The sequence below is a fragment of the Medicago sativa genome, chromosome 2 (genome assembly GCF_051527215.1).
Source record: "Medicago sativa cultivar Bolivia chromosome 2, Bolivia_mono, whole genome shotgun sequence".
Lineage (NCBI taxonomy): Eukaryota > Viridiplantae > Streptophyta > Magnoliopsida > Fabales > Fabaceae > Medicago > Medicago sativa.
The window spans coordinates 1,584,455-1,598,032 of NC_140750.1; positions in this window are offsets into that span (position 1 = coordinate 1,584,455).

The following is a 13,578-nucleotide window of genomic DNA, read 5'->3' on the forward strand; positions in this document are numbered from 1 at the left end:
GATAATATCAAAACTTATCAATCAAAAAGAAATAAGAAAAATACATTTAAGTCTTTAAGGTAAAGTTCATACACATTTCTTTTATATATATAACAGTTTAATCACTTATCAACACACAGAGGTATAATAGACCCAATGCAATGCTATGATGTGCAAAATGCATGCTCTTATAACTATATGATCCGGATATAATTCCCGCCACTAAGGCATCCACACAGAAATATAATTGCAATTCCCGCCACACAGGCATCCACACAGAATATAATTGCAATTCCCGCCACACAGGCACCACACAGATGCATATGACATGCATGATAATGATAATGAAAACTAAATCCCGCCACTTAGGCACCACTAAGAAATGCAAACTAAATCCCGCCACTTAGGCACCACAATGCAATATGATATTTACCCGCCACAAAGGCACCACATAGAAAATAATTATATATCTCACATCACCATGAACATGATCAAAAACAATCTTTTCAATAAAACTCACATTTTCATCTCTTTTCATTTTCCTTAATTAATCAAAATCTAACATGTCTTTCTCAGCATCACAAAAACATATAAACATAATAAAATAAAATACAATTATCATTCCACATCACACAATTATCATATAAAACATAATTAAATAATCACATTTAGAAAAGATTAAATTTTAACCTTAAAATACATTTTTAATTATTTTTCTTTTCAAAAGACAAGAATTGCTACCACTATTTCATAACAAAGCCCTAGCACTTAGTATGAACGTGTTATACCCTAATTTTGGACCTAAAAATACTAGTCAATTTTTCTTTTCTTGCATTATAAGCCACTTGAACTGGCTCTGATCAATTGCACCTTTCTCTGCATTTTATTTCAATGATATTTGCAAAATGTACATGCAAGGGTATTTTAGTCATTTCCTATGTCAAATTTCTCAGTCTTTCAAAATTTTGTTTGAGTCCTTTCAAGTAGTGTGAATAAGCCTCTGTTTCATTCTATGTCAAAGTCCATTTCAAAAACTGCATTTGAAGTCACTTTGAGTCAGTTTTGCCCCTAGGGGCATTTTGGTCATTTCAAGTGTCAAGTCACTGTTTAAATCCTAAAAATTGTCTCTGAGTCTTTCAGGTTGGTTTAAATAAACTTTTGTTTCATTTCCCTGTCAAAAATCCATTTTTTAAATTTGCATCTGAGTCATTTTCAGTCGTTTTAGCCCTAGGGGCATTTTAGTCATTTCACACAAAATTTCGGCAGAGAGAGGTTACTTTAAAGTACCTCATTTAGGCCATTGGTTCGTTTTAGTCCGTTTTGTCAATTTTAGACGTTTCGCTTTACGTTATTTTCCAATTACCAATTTTAATTCATTTTATTTTTATTTTTAGTCCTAAATTCCTAAAAATTGCATTTTAGTCCATTTTTGCCCAAGTCATAGTCCAGTGCCACATGTCAGTCTTTTATTTGTCCTAAAGTTAGTTACGCCACATGGCAGTTTGTTATTGGTCCAGTCCATACACTTGTCAGCTATAAATAAGCCCAGTCATCATAGTCAAAGTCAGATCCATTCATTCCTTTACACATCATCATAACAACTTTTCTTTTCTCTCTCTATCTTCTCACAGATCAAACACAAAAAATCAGAAGAACTCATTGAAGATTCATCAAGAACTTCAACAAGTTCCTCAAAACCTCCATCATAACCGTCCCTGTAACTAACTCAGACCACCGTAACAAACCACAAAACCACCACAAACCGCCGTAACTAACAGCCACGGCCACCACTAAACCACCACAGACATCAAAATTCCAGAACACATTCAGATTCATCAACCGTTTCACAAACTCAGAGGAAATCGGAAAAATCATCAAGAAATCAATTCGAATCCAGCACTGATCATCACAAACAGTGACGAATTCGAATTCTCATCACAAATCTACAACAATCACAGTCGAACAAATCAACTCAGCACAACACAAAGATCGAATCCAAGCCACAACGAATTCGAGTCAGTTTGGGAGCAAGAAGTAAGAAACAAGGAAACGTGAAAGAGAAGGAGGATCGAAGCCAGAGAGAGAGGAAGCAGAACCGTTCGTATTCTTCTTTTTTCGGTAATTTTCGTTCGTAACTTCTCTCTTAGATCTACGTCCAGTTGTTGATTACTTGTGAAAACCGTTTGCATATTCGAAGAGAGAAGGGAAAGAGGAACGTTTTGATATAAAAATTTTCAAAAAAAAGAGCAAAAAAACTCCGGTGCGGCGGCGCTAGGGCCAACCACCGCACCGGAGGGTTTCCGGCCGCCTCTCTCTCTTCTTCTCCGGCCAGCAGGTCTGTCAGAGCTTCTCTCTCATCTTTGCGTTTAGAGAGAGGAAGTATGGGAAAGAATGAGCCTGAAACCGGTTCAGGCTTTCTTATAGTGCCACTGAACCGGGTCGGACCATCCTTAGACCCATGCCCATACCAGCTCCAAGCCCAATATTCTATGCCTGCGTGATATTCTGCTACTCACACCCCCCTGTTCCTGCGTTCTTGCTGTAAAAAACTGCTACATACACCCCTGCATGTCTATTTTTGTGCCATAAAACTCCATAAATTTTTTCATGAGTCCTTGATGTTTTCTTAAACCTTTTTGTGATATTTCTACGTGTTAAATTTTGATAAAAAGATGTGTGGTATTTTCTTGATAATTCTTTACTATTTTGGTTAAAATTTGTGAAGTTTTGCATGTTCTTGAGTCTAAAAATCTTCAAAAAATTCTAAACATTTTCATAAGCATTTCTTGATATTTTTGTAGCATGTTGTGATAATTCTTACATGATAAAATTGGTAAAAAATAAGGTGTTAATTTTCTTGTTATTTTTGTCATATTTTGTGCTAAAAGTGAATGAAAATTTGCTTGGTTTTAATCCAAATTGCTTGATGAATATTGGTGACCTATACCACTTGATTTCATAGGGTTTTAGCTACTGTTTGTGTTTGATATTGTTGCATAATTGTGAATCTTGGTTAATTGCTTAGGTTACAAGTTACTTGTGTAAATAAATAATGCAAATATGCTTAAAATTTGTTTTAAAATGCCAATTAAATCATGTTGCCTTAATTCCCATTCCAAGACTTGATTCTAAACCTTTAACATGTATTGGAGTGTGAGAATTATAGGTCATATGGTTCTTGCATTCTATGAACAAATTTTAGTCATGTTTGCACTCTTTTTGCCTTTATTTTGGTTTATTGTCTATCCTTTATGCTCTAGTATTTCTCTTGCTTTATTTCCTTTGATATTGTCATGTGTTACTAACCATTTCATTTCATGTCTCATATTCTCCATAAGCATTCCCATTTCATCCCACATCTCATCTCTTTCTCCACTTTTATTTCTTGCATTTTAAGTTTCAATTCCATACAAAAATTAGAATGTAAAGATTTAGGAATTCTTGTAAAATTTTACTTTCATGCTTTTAATTTCTTGGCAAAGAGGCCATAGAATGTATCTAGGGTATGATGTAATAAGGACAATGGACTCTAATAATGTACACCGACACAAGCACCGACACATGCACACACACCACTATAGCTAGAATATGCATGTTTAGATGTATGTCTAGGATTGTATGTTTAGATGAATGCCTAGGATTTATACTTAGAAAAAACCAATTTTCCAAACAAATGTGAACAACTTCACTCAAATCTTTTCCAAATAAACCTTGGGATCCAATATCCCATTGTATTTTCTTTTCCATTTTCTTAATCAAACTTCAATGAAAAAATAATCAAACTTTGACTTCTTTTGCAATTCACTAATCCAACCTCACTATTTCCTAATCTCATGCCCTTGAGGCCTCTTTCTATTCTTCAAAATCCCATTTTCAAACTTAAAATCAACCAACAAAAACAAAAAACATTTTTGAAAGAGAACTACGGTGGATTTGATCCCTTAAACGGGTACGTAGGCAAGGAACAAAATTCCTTCAATTCAACTAAAATAAAAATTCAAACACTTTCTTCTCCCTCCAATTCTTCACTTAGCAAATTTTAGGTGTAAATAACATTTTCAAATAGCATTTAAAAATAAAAGCGCGCGCGTAGAAATTAAAGACGGTTCCTATAGGTTACTATAGTCGTTATGGGTGCCTAACACCTTCCCGTAGCGAAAACAACTCCCGGACCTCGATTCTCAAGGGTTTTGCTTACTTTTTCCCTTCCCAAGAAAAAATAAGATATCACCGGTTTAAAAGGTTCAAACATAATCAATGTTTGACACCCGAAAACCAAGATAAAACAGCTGGCGACTCCGCTGGGGGGTATTCGAGAGTTACGCCTAGTCTTTATTTCCACGCTTGCGCTTGTATTTTTACTTGCTTCTTTACTTGCTTTCCTATGTGAATAAATGTTTAATTTCTTGCAAACGTGTGGGGTGAGAATATCAAAAGTCCTGCACCCGGGCTGAGTGAACTTAGGATTTAGGGGGGATATAATCGACAATTCATTCCGGGGGTTGCCTCGTGTTTTGGATTATGCGATCAATCCCACATAGCTGAGGCATTTTGGGGGTGATGTTGTCGGCGCGAGTTGTCGCGTTTAGGCACTTTGCTTCTAATTGTTCTATGACGCTATGAACCGTAGATAACCAAACCCATCCATGGCCATTTCCTAGGATGTAGTGCGGAGGCTAAACCGGGTGTCGTCTCGAGTTTTAGTCGTCACGCGATACTACACTCAAGTTAGACTTTCCACGTATAATCATGGAGCGAGTGTTGACTCGTGACACCATGGGATACGTCGGAGAGGTTGCAACTTGGGAACCTTTTTTAGAACCCGGTTACTATTATCCTAAAGCCCTAGATTCACCGGACACCGTGTCCACCCATGACTCCTCGACTTTGAACTTCAACCCACCATGTTTTCTCCGAACTTGAACATAATCATGCATTCATGCATACATGCATACATGCATAAACTTTTTGTCATGCATCGTTATCGAAGGGCTTAGACAAGTTGAAATTGTAAACATTGTAGGGATGAAGATGACTAAGTCCTACAAGTTCAAGGAAGTGGATTTGGCTAGTTTGAGGGATTTGGCACTCAAGATTGAGGATCCGACTGGTTTCCGACGCCGTTACGGGGCTTTACTTCCTATTCTCCATACTAATGTGGATGAGAAGCTTGTGCACACTCTAGTGCAATTCTATGATCCGGGGTATCGGTGCTTTACTTTCCCAGACTTTCAGTTGGTGCCTACTCTAGAGGCTTATTCTTCCTTGATGGGTTTATCTATTGCTAAGGGGGTACCTTTCTCAGGACCTGAAAATCCTCTTCCTCCATTGGTTATTGCTAAAGATCTCTATCTCAAGACCACTGATGTCTCCAAGAATCTTGTCACTAAGGCACACATCCGAGGGTTCACTTCAGAGTATCTTCTTGGGAAGGCCAACCTCAATACCACTTGTCAGGACACTCTCGAGGCTATTCTTGCACTTCTCATCTATGGGCTTATTCTCTTTCCGAATCTTGATGGCTTCGTGGACATGAATGCTATTATGATCTTCCACTCCAAGAATCCGGTTCCTACTTTGCTAGCTGACACATACCATGCTATCCACGATCGTTCCGCCAAAGGTCGTGGATATATTCTTTGTTGTGTGCCTCTCCTCTATAGGTGGTTTATTTCGCACCTTCCGCAGTCTTTCCACGACAATCCGAGGAATTGGTCTATTTCACAGAGGATTATGGCTCTCACTCCTAATGAAGTGGTTTGGCTCACTCCCGCTTCTAGAGTCAAGGAAATCATCTTTGGTGGTGGAAAGTTTCTTAATGTACCTCTTCTTGGTACCCGGGGTGGAATCAACTATAACCCGGAACTTGCTTTGCGACAATTTGGTTTCCCGATGAGAGATAAGCCCATCAATCTTGCTATGGCTCCCTACTTCTTTCACTACTCCAATGCCCCCACCGGAATTAGAGAAGATTTCATGCAAGCTTGGACTAAGCTTCGGAAGAAAGAGGTGAAGCATATGGGCGTAAGGTCCGGTATTGCTCATGAGGCCTATACACAGTGGGTGATAAACCAAGCTGAGGAGATTGGTATGCCTTACCCCTCTATGAGATACGTGTCTGCATCTATTCCTACCATGCCTTTGCCTCTACTCCCACCTACCCAGGAGATGTATCAGGAGCATCTAGCTATGGAGAGTCGGGAGAAGCATCAGTGGAGGGCTAGATACTATGAGGCTGAGAACTTGATCATGACTTTGGATGGAAAAGGTGAGCAGCAGACTCATGAGGTCTTGACACTGAAGAAAGAGTTAGCTAAGGCTAGGAGAGAGATTGAGGAGAAAGACAGGTTGCTTATGAGGGACTCCAAGAGAGCTAGGGGTGCCCGTGACTTCTACGCACGATACTGCGACTATGAGTCCGACTCTGAGGACGACGCTTCCACTTCCTATGCTTGAGGATTTCCATTTCCTGTTGTTATTTCCATTTGTTCATGTTGGATTTGTCTTGTAAAACTATATGTTAGTTGTTTGATTCCCGTTTATGTTAATTGTTGTTTAGTAATGTTTACGAGTTCATAATTTGTCTAGAACCCTTCGATAACCTAAAAAGAGTCTTTTTGCATATACATCAGCACATTTCATGCATCATATGCACTCATTGACCACAAAAAACCTCTCTCGTGCTCATTGCCTCCTGGTTTTGTCCGCCGCAGTCTGAAAAGTGGCTCGTGTTCGCAAAGTCTACCAACCAGATAGAATTCATCAGACAAGATTTCACAAGAGAAGGATAATGGCTAACTTTGAGGAAGAAAATGCTCAGCTCCGTGCCGAATTGGCTGCCATGAAAGAAGACTTGGCTAAGGCTCATGACGCTATGTCCGCTATGATGGCTTCACAAGAACAGCCAGCCACTTCTGTTCCAGTTACTACGGAGGTGGTTCCCTCTATCCCACTATCTACTGTGGCTACTGATGCTCGTTTTGTTATGCCCAACGGCCGTCCTTATGGCCTCTCAGCTTACTATTCTCCTAATACTGCTGCTGGTGTCTCTGGTTTTGCTGGTCAAGGACAGATTCCTGTGTCTACTGCTATGCCTCAAGTAACTACTGTTGTTACCGATCCTATTGTACACACTGTGCAACAGGTAGTTGATGTTGATACTCCGCGTGGACAAGATCCCGCAATGGAAGCTATGAAGAAACAGTTGAGGGAGTTGGCTGGAGAACTCCGTGAAGTCAAGGCTAGCCGGGGAAACAATGGTGCTCCTACTAAAGCTCGCGATCTATGCTTGGTATCCCGATTTGAGGTTCCTAAGAAATTCAAAGAGCCAGAATTTGACAAGTACAATGGGACTTCTTGCCCACATAACCATGTTACCCGGTATGTCCGAAAGATGGCTAACTACGCCGACAATGATGCACTGATGATCCACTGCTTTCAGAGTAGCTTGACAGATGATGCAGCAGATTGGTACACTAGTCTGAGCAAAGATAACATTCATACCTTTGAGGAACTCGCTGCTGCTTTTGAAGGTCAATATGAGTTCAACACCCGTCTGAAGCCAAATAGGGACTCTCTTAAAGCCCTATCTCAGAAATCAGATGAAACCTTCCGTGAATATGCTCAGAGGTGGAGAGGGGCAGCTGCCCGTGTTTCTCCTCGACTTGATGAGGAAGAATTAACGCAGACATTCCTGAAGACTCTAAAGAAGGAATATAAGGAGAGAATGATAGTCTCTGCTCCGAACAACTTCTCTGACATGGTTACAATGGGAACCCGTCTAGAAGAGGCTGTCCGAGATGGTATTATTGTCCTTGAGAAGGGCGAATCTTCAAACAGTGCACCAAAGAAGTATGGTAATGGTCACCACAAGAGAAAAGAATCTGACGTAGGAATGGTGTCTGGTAACCCGTCTGCAGCAGCCATGCAACTACCTCTGCCTTATCACTACATGCAATACTCTCAGCATCCTTTTTTCCCACCATTCTACCAGCAATACCCTCTACCACCGGGTCAACCACCAATGCCCGTCAATGCTATCCCTCAGCAAACACAACAACAGCCTCCTGCTCAACAGCAACGGCAGCAACAACAGGGTCCCCGACCCAAACCTTCTTTTCCAACAATACCAATGCGGTATGGTGAGCTGCTCCCAACTCTACTGGCTAAGGGACATTGCGTCACTAGACCAGGCAGGCCTCCGCCTAATCCATTGCCTCCCAGGTTCCGTCAGGACCTAACATGTGAATTCCATCAGGGTGCTCAAGGCCATGATATCGAAGGTTGCTTTGCTCTGAAATATATTGTGAAAGATCTGATAGAAAAAGGACGTTTGACTTTTGAGAACAGTGTTCCTCATGTCCTTGACAATCCGCTTCCGAACCATGCTGCTGTCAATATGATTGAGGCTTTTGAAAGGATTCCCGTTCCTCAAGAGGATCCCATGTTGGATGTCCGCAATGTCGTTACTCCCTTGGTGCCATTACATGTCAAGCTTTGCCAGGCTTCTCTGTTCAAACATGATCATGATTCTTGTCCAGAATGTCGTCGGAATCCTATGGGCTGTTGTGTTGTGCAAGATGATATCCAGAGTCTGATGGATAACAAACACTTGATTGCCAGTGATGTATGTGTGATTGTGCCAGGCTTGACTGTTGAGGGTGCAGAGCCCCGGAGGGCTGGTGCTAGCATGGCTTCACTGAAAGACGCCCAGAAGGCTGTTCAAGCAGGGCAAGCTGCTGGCTGGGGCAAGGTGATTCAGATTCTGGAAAACAAGCGTAAAGAGGGCCTTGGATTCTCCCCGACATCTGCTGTTTCAAAGGGAACCTTCTACAGTGCTGGGTTCATCAATGCTATTACCGAAGATGCTGCTGAAAGAAGCCACGTGCCTACATTTATTATACCAGGAGGCACTGTGAGAAATTGGGAAGCCATTGATGTTCCCTTAGTCATGCATGCTTCCATGTAATGTGTTTTGTTGCTCATGTTTCTTGTTTTCAAAATAACAATCCTTTCGCTCTGCCCAAGGCGAAAGTGATATCTTTGTAAGGGCGTGTTTGTTTCGGCATTGCCGTTATCAATAAAAGTTGTCGTTTTTCTCACGACTCTTTGTTTTTTTACTTTTTAGTGCCTTTTTCTTGGAAATAATGGTAATGCCAGAAAAAACCAAAACATTTGTTATTTTCTTATTAATTTCAAAAATCTGCATGAAAAACTTTTTCTAAAATCATCCCAATCATATTATGCAGATTGAACCATAATAAACCCGTTGAACACAGTGACCCTATGGTTCCTCCAAATTTTGAATTCCCTGTATATGAAGCTGAAGATGAGGATGATGATTACGAAGAGATACCGTATGAGATCACTCGACTGCTTGAGCAAGAAAGAAGAGCCATTCAGCCTCACCAGGAAGAGATTGAACTCATCAACCTGGGTACTGAAGAGAACAAGCGAGAAATCAAGATTGGTGCTGCACTTGAGCCAGAGGTGAAAAAGAAAATCATTCAGCTTCTCCATGATTATCCAGATGTCTTTGCATGGTCCTATGAAGATATGCCGGGTCTAGATCCCAAGATTGTGGAACATCGGATACCGACAAGACCTGAATGTCCTCCTGTCAAACAGAAATTGAGAAGGTCTCGTCCAGACATGGCTCTTAAGATCAAGGCTGAAGTACAAAAACAAATTGATGCGGGTTTCCTCATGACGGCTGAATACCCTGAGTGGATTGCCAACATCGTACCAGTACCAAAGAAAGATGGGAAAGTTCGAATGTGTGTTGACTACAGAGATCTGAATAAAGCTAGTCCAAAGGATAACTTCCCATTGCCTCATATTGATGTGCTTGTTGACAGTACTGCTCAATCCAAAGTATTCTCCTTCATGGATGGTTTCTCTGGCTACAACCAGATACGAATGTCACCTGAAGATAGAGAAAAGACGTCCTTCATCACTCCGTGGGGAACGTTCTGCTATAAGGTGATGCCGTTTGGCTTGATAAATGCTGGTGCTACCTATCAAAGGGGTATGACCACTCTGTTTCATGATATGATTCACAAAGAGATTGAGGTATATGTTGATGATATGATTGTGAAGTCCAGTGATGAAGAGCAGCATGTTGTGTATTTGAAAAAGATGTTTGAAAGACTGAGAAAGTACAAGCTGCGGTTGAATCCTAACAAGTGCACATTTGGTGTAAGATCTGGAAAGTTGCTAGGCTTCATTGTCAGCCAAAGAGGCATTGAAGTTGATCCTGACAAAGTCCGAGCCATCAGAGAGATGCCGGCCCCTCAAACTGAAAAGCAAGTCAGAGGTTTCCTCGGGCGTCTGAATTACATTTCAAGATTCATATCTCACATGACTACTACTTGTGGTCCCATCTTCAAATTGCTCAGAAAGAATCAGCCTGTTGTATGGAATGATGAATGTCAGGAAGCTTTTGATAGCATTAAAGAATACCTGTTGGAACCACCTATCCTTGTACCACCAGTGGAAGGAAGGCCTTTGATTATGTACTTGTCAGTGTTAGATGATTCAGTGGGTTGTGTTCTCGGTCAGCAAGACGAGACTGGTAAGAAAGAGCATGCTATCTACTATCTGAGCAAGAAATTCACCGACTGTGAGACTCGGTATACGATGCTTGAAAAGACTTGTTGTGCTTTAGCCTGGGCTGCCAAACGCCTGCGTCATTACATGGTGAATCATACAACTTGATTGATATCCCGAATGGATCCAATCAAGTACATTTTTGAAAAGCCTGCTGTTACTGGAAAGATTGCGCGTTGGCAAATGTTATTGTCTGAATATGATATTGTGTACAAAGCTCAGAAAGCAATCAAAGGAAGTGTCCTTGCTGAGCATCTTGCTTGCCAACCTCTTGATGATTACCAGCCAATTAAGTTTGATTTCCCTGATGAAGAGATTATGTATCTGAAAGCAAAAGACTGTGAAGAGCCACTGATCAATGAAGGGCCAGATCCCAATAGCAAGTGGGGATTGGTGTTTGATGGTGCCGTTAATGCTTACGGTAAAGGAATTGGAGCCATCATTGTGACTCCGCAGGGGCACCATATTCCTTTCACCGCTCGAATAACTTTTGAATGCACGAACAACATAGCTGAATATGAAGCATGCATCTTGGGCATTGAAGAAGCCCTTGACCTGAGAATTAAGCACCTTGACATCTATGGAGATTCTGCACTTGTTATTAATCAGATAAAGGGTGAATGGGAGACTCATCATGAGAAGCTGATCCCATACCGTGACTATGCGAGACGGCTGTTGACATACTTTACAAAGGTTGAACTGCACCACATCCCTCGGGATGAAAATCAGATGGCTGACGCTCTTGCTACTCTGTCTTCCATGTTTCGTGTCAATCACTGGAATGATGTGCCTGTAATCAAAGTGCAACGTCTTGATAGACCCGCTCATGTGTTTACTATTGAAAATATGCCAGATCAAGCTGATGAAGATGTGAATGATAAAAAGCCTTGGTATTACAACATCAAACAATTCTTGCAGAATCGCGAATATCCACCTGGTGCTTCCAACAGAGATAAAAAGACCTTGAGACGATGGGCTAGCAGATTCCTTCTGGACGGGGAAATCCTATACAAGAGGAACTATGACATGGTCTTATTGAGATGTGTTGACAAACAAGAAGCTGAGAAATTGATGCATGATGTACATGACGGTACCTTTGGGACCCATGCTTCGGGCCACACCATGTCGAGGAAACTGTTAAGAGCCGGCTATTACTGGATAACTATGGAGCGTGACTGCCACAAACATGCCAAAAGATGCCACAAATGTCAAGTTTATGCTGACAAGATTCATGTGCCTCCACACGCTCTCAATGTTATCTCTTCCCCATGGCCTTTCTCTATGTGGGGCATTGACATGATCGGAAGAATCGAACCAAAGGCTTCCAATGGACATCGTTTCATTCTGGTGGCAATTGACTACTTCACCAAGTGGGTTGAAGCTGCTTCCTATGCAAATGTGACCAAGCAAGTGGTTGTCAAGTTTATCAAGAATAACATCATCTGTCGATATGGTGTTCCCAACAAAATTATCACTGACAATGGTTCCAATCTGAACAATAGCATGATGCAGGCTTTATGTGAAGAATTCAAGATTGAACATCACAACTCTTCCCCTTATAGACCTCAGATGAATGGTGCAGTGGAGGCCGCTAACAAGAACATCAAGAAGATTGTTCAGAAGATGGTCACTACTTACAAAGACTGGCATGAAATGTTACCTTTTGCCTTGCATGGTTACCGTACTACAGTGCGCAGTTCAACCGGGGCAACCCCTTTCTCTCTGGTATATGGTATGGAAGCAGTTCTCCCTCTGGAAGTGGAGATTCCATCTCTTCGAGTGATCATGGAAGCAAAGTTAACTGAGGCTGAATGGTGTCAAAGTCGGTACGATCAATTGAATCTGATTGAAGAGAAACGTATGGATGCTATGGCTCACGGACAGTTGTATCAAGTGCGGATGAAGAATGCTTTTGACAAGAAAGTCCGACCTCGAGAATTCAAGGAAGGCGAACTTGTATTGAAAAGAAGAATAAGTCAGCAACCCGACCCAAGGGGCAAGTGGACACCTAACTATGAAGGTCCTTATGTTGTCAAGAAGGCTTTCTCTGGTGGTGCTTTGATTCTTACACATATGGATGGTGTTGAACTCCCAAATCCTGTCAATGCCGATATAGTCAAGAAATACTTTGTCTAAAAAGAAAAGAACAGCGTGGTAGGTCGAAAACCCGAAAGGGCGGCCTAGGCAAAAAAGCGCTTCCCGGCGGATCGAAAACCCGAAAGGGCGATCCAGGCAAAAGTTAGGGACAAAAAAAAATGAATATGAAAAAGCTCGCTGAGATTGTACGCAACTCAGGCAAGAATGAGCGCCTCGATGAGCCGAAAACCCGAAAGGGCGGTTCATGCAAAAATGAGGTTGACAATAAAAGACAAGTAACTATATCTGGCAAACTACCATCACCCCTTGGGGCATCTGCAACTGTCAATGATCGTCTTCATCAGAGGCTTCTGTACTTGTGAATTCAAAGTTTCTATGAAATGTAGCGGTTATCGTGTTCAATGTACCACCAACCAATAAAATTACCATCTTCCAAGCTTTGTAAATCCGTGAAGTCACGCCTTTGGCTGATTTTTACTCTTCTACATCAATTTGAGCCTTTCTATTGTTTGAAACTCTATTTTTCTTTCCACTTTCAATGTTATATACAAAACATTTTCTTTCTATTTGATAACGTCAATGTCTGAAACAAACATCTTTGAAAATTGAAAACTCTTTTCTGTCTATTTTGAAAGCAAACCTGAGCAATAGGGTACATTTCAATGAAACATGCATGACTAAATGTCTATCAATGTCTATCTCAATACATGTTACAAGCAGGTTACTCCCCAGGATGATCTGTGGTCAATGGCAAGAATGAAAAACAGAATGAAAATGAAAATGAAAAAATGAAAAATGAAAATAAAAAGATCGCTAAGTTGAAAACCCGAAAGGGCAGCTTAGGCAAAAATGAGCACCCCGCTGATTGACAACCTATGAAGGCAATTCAGGCAA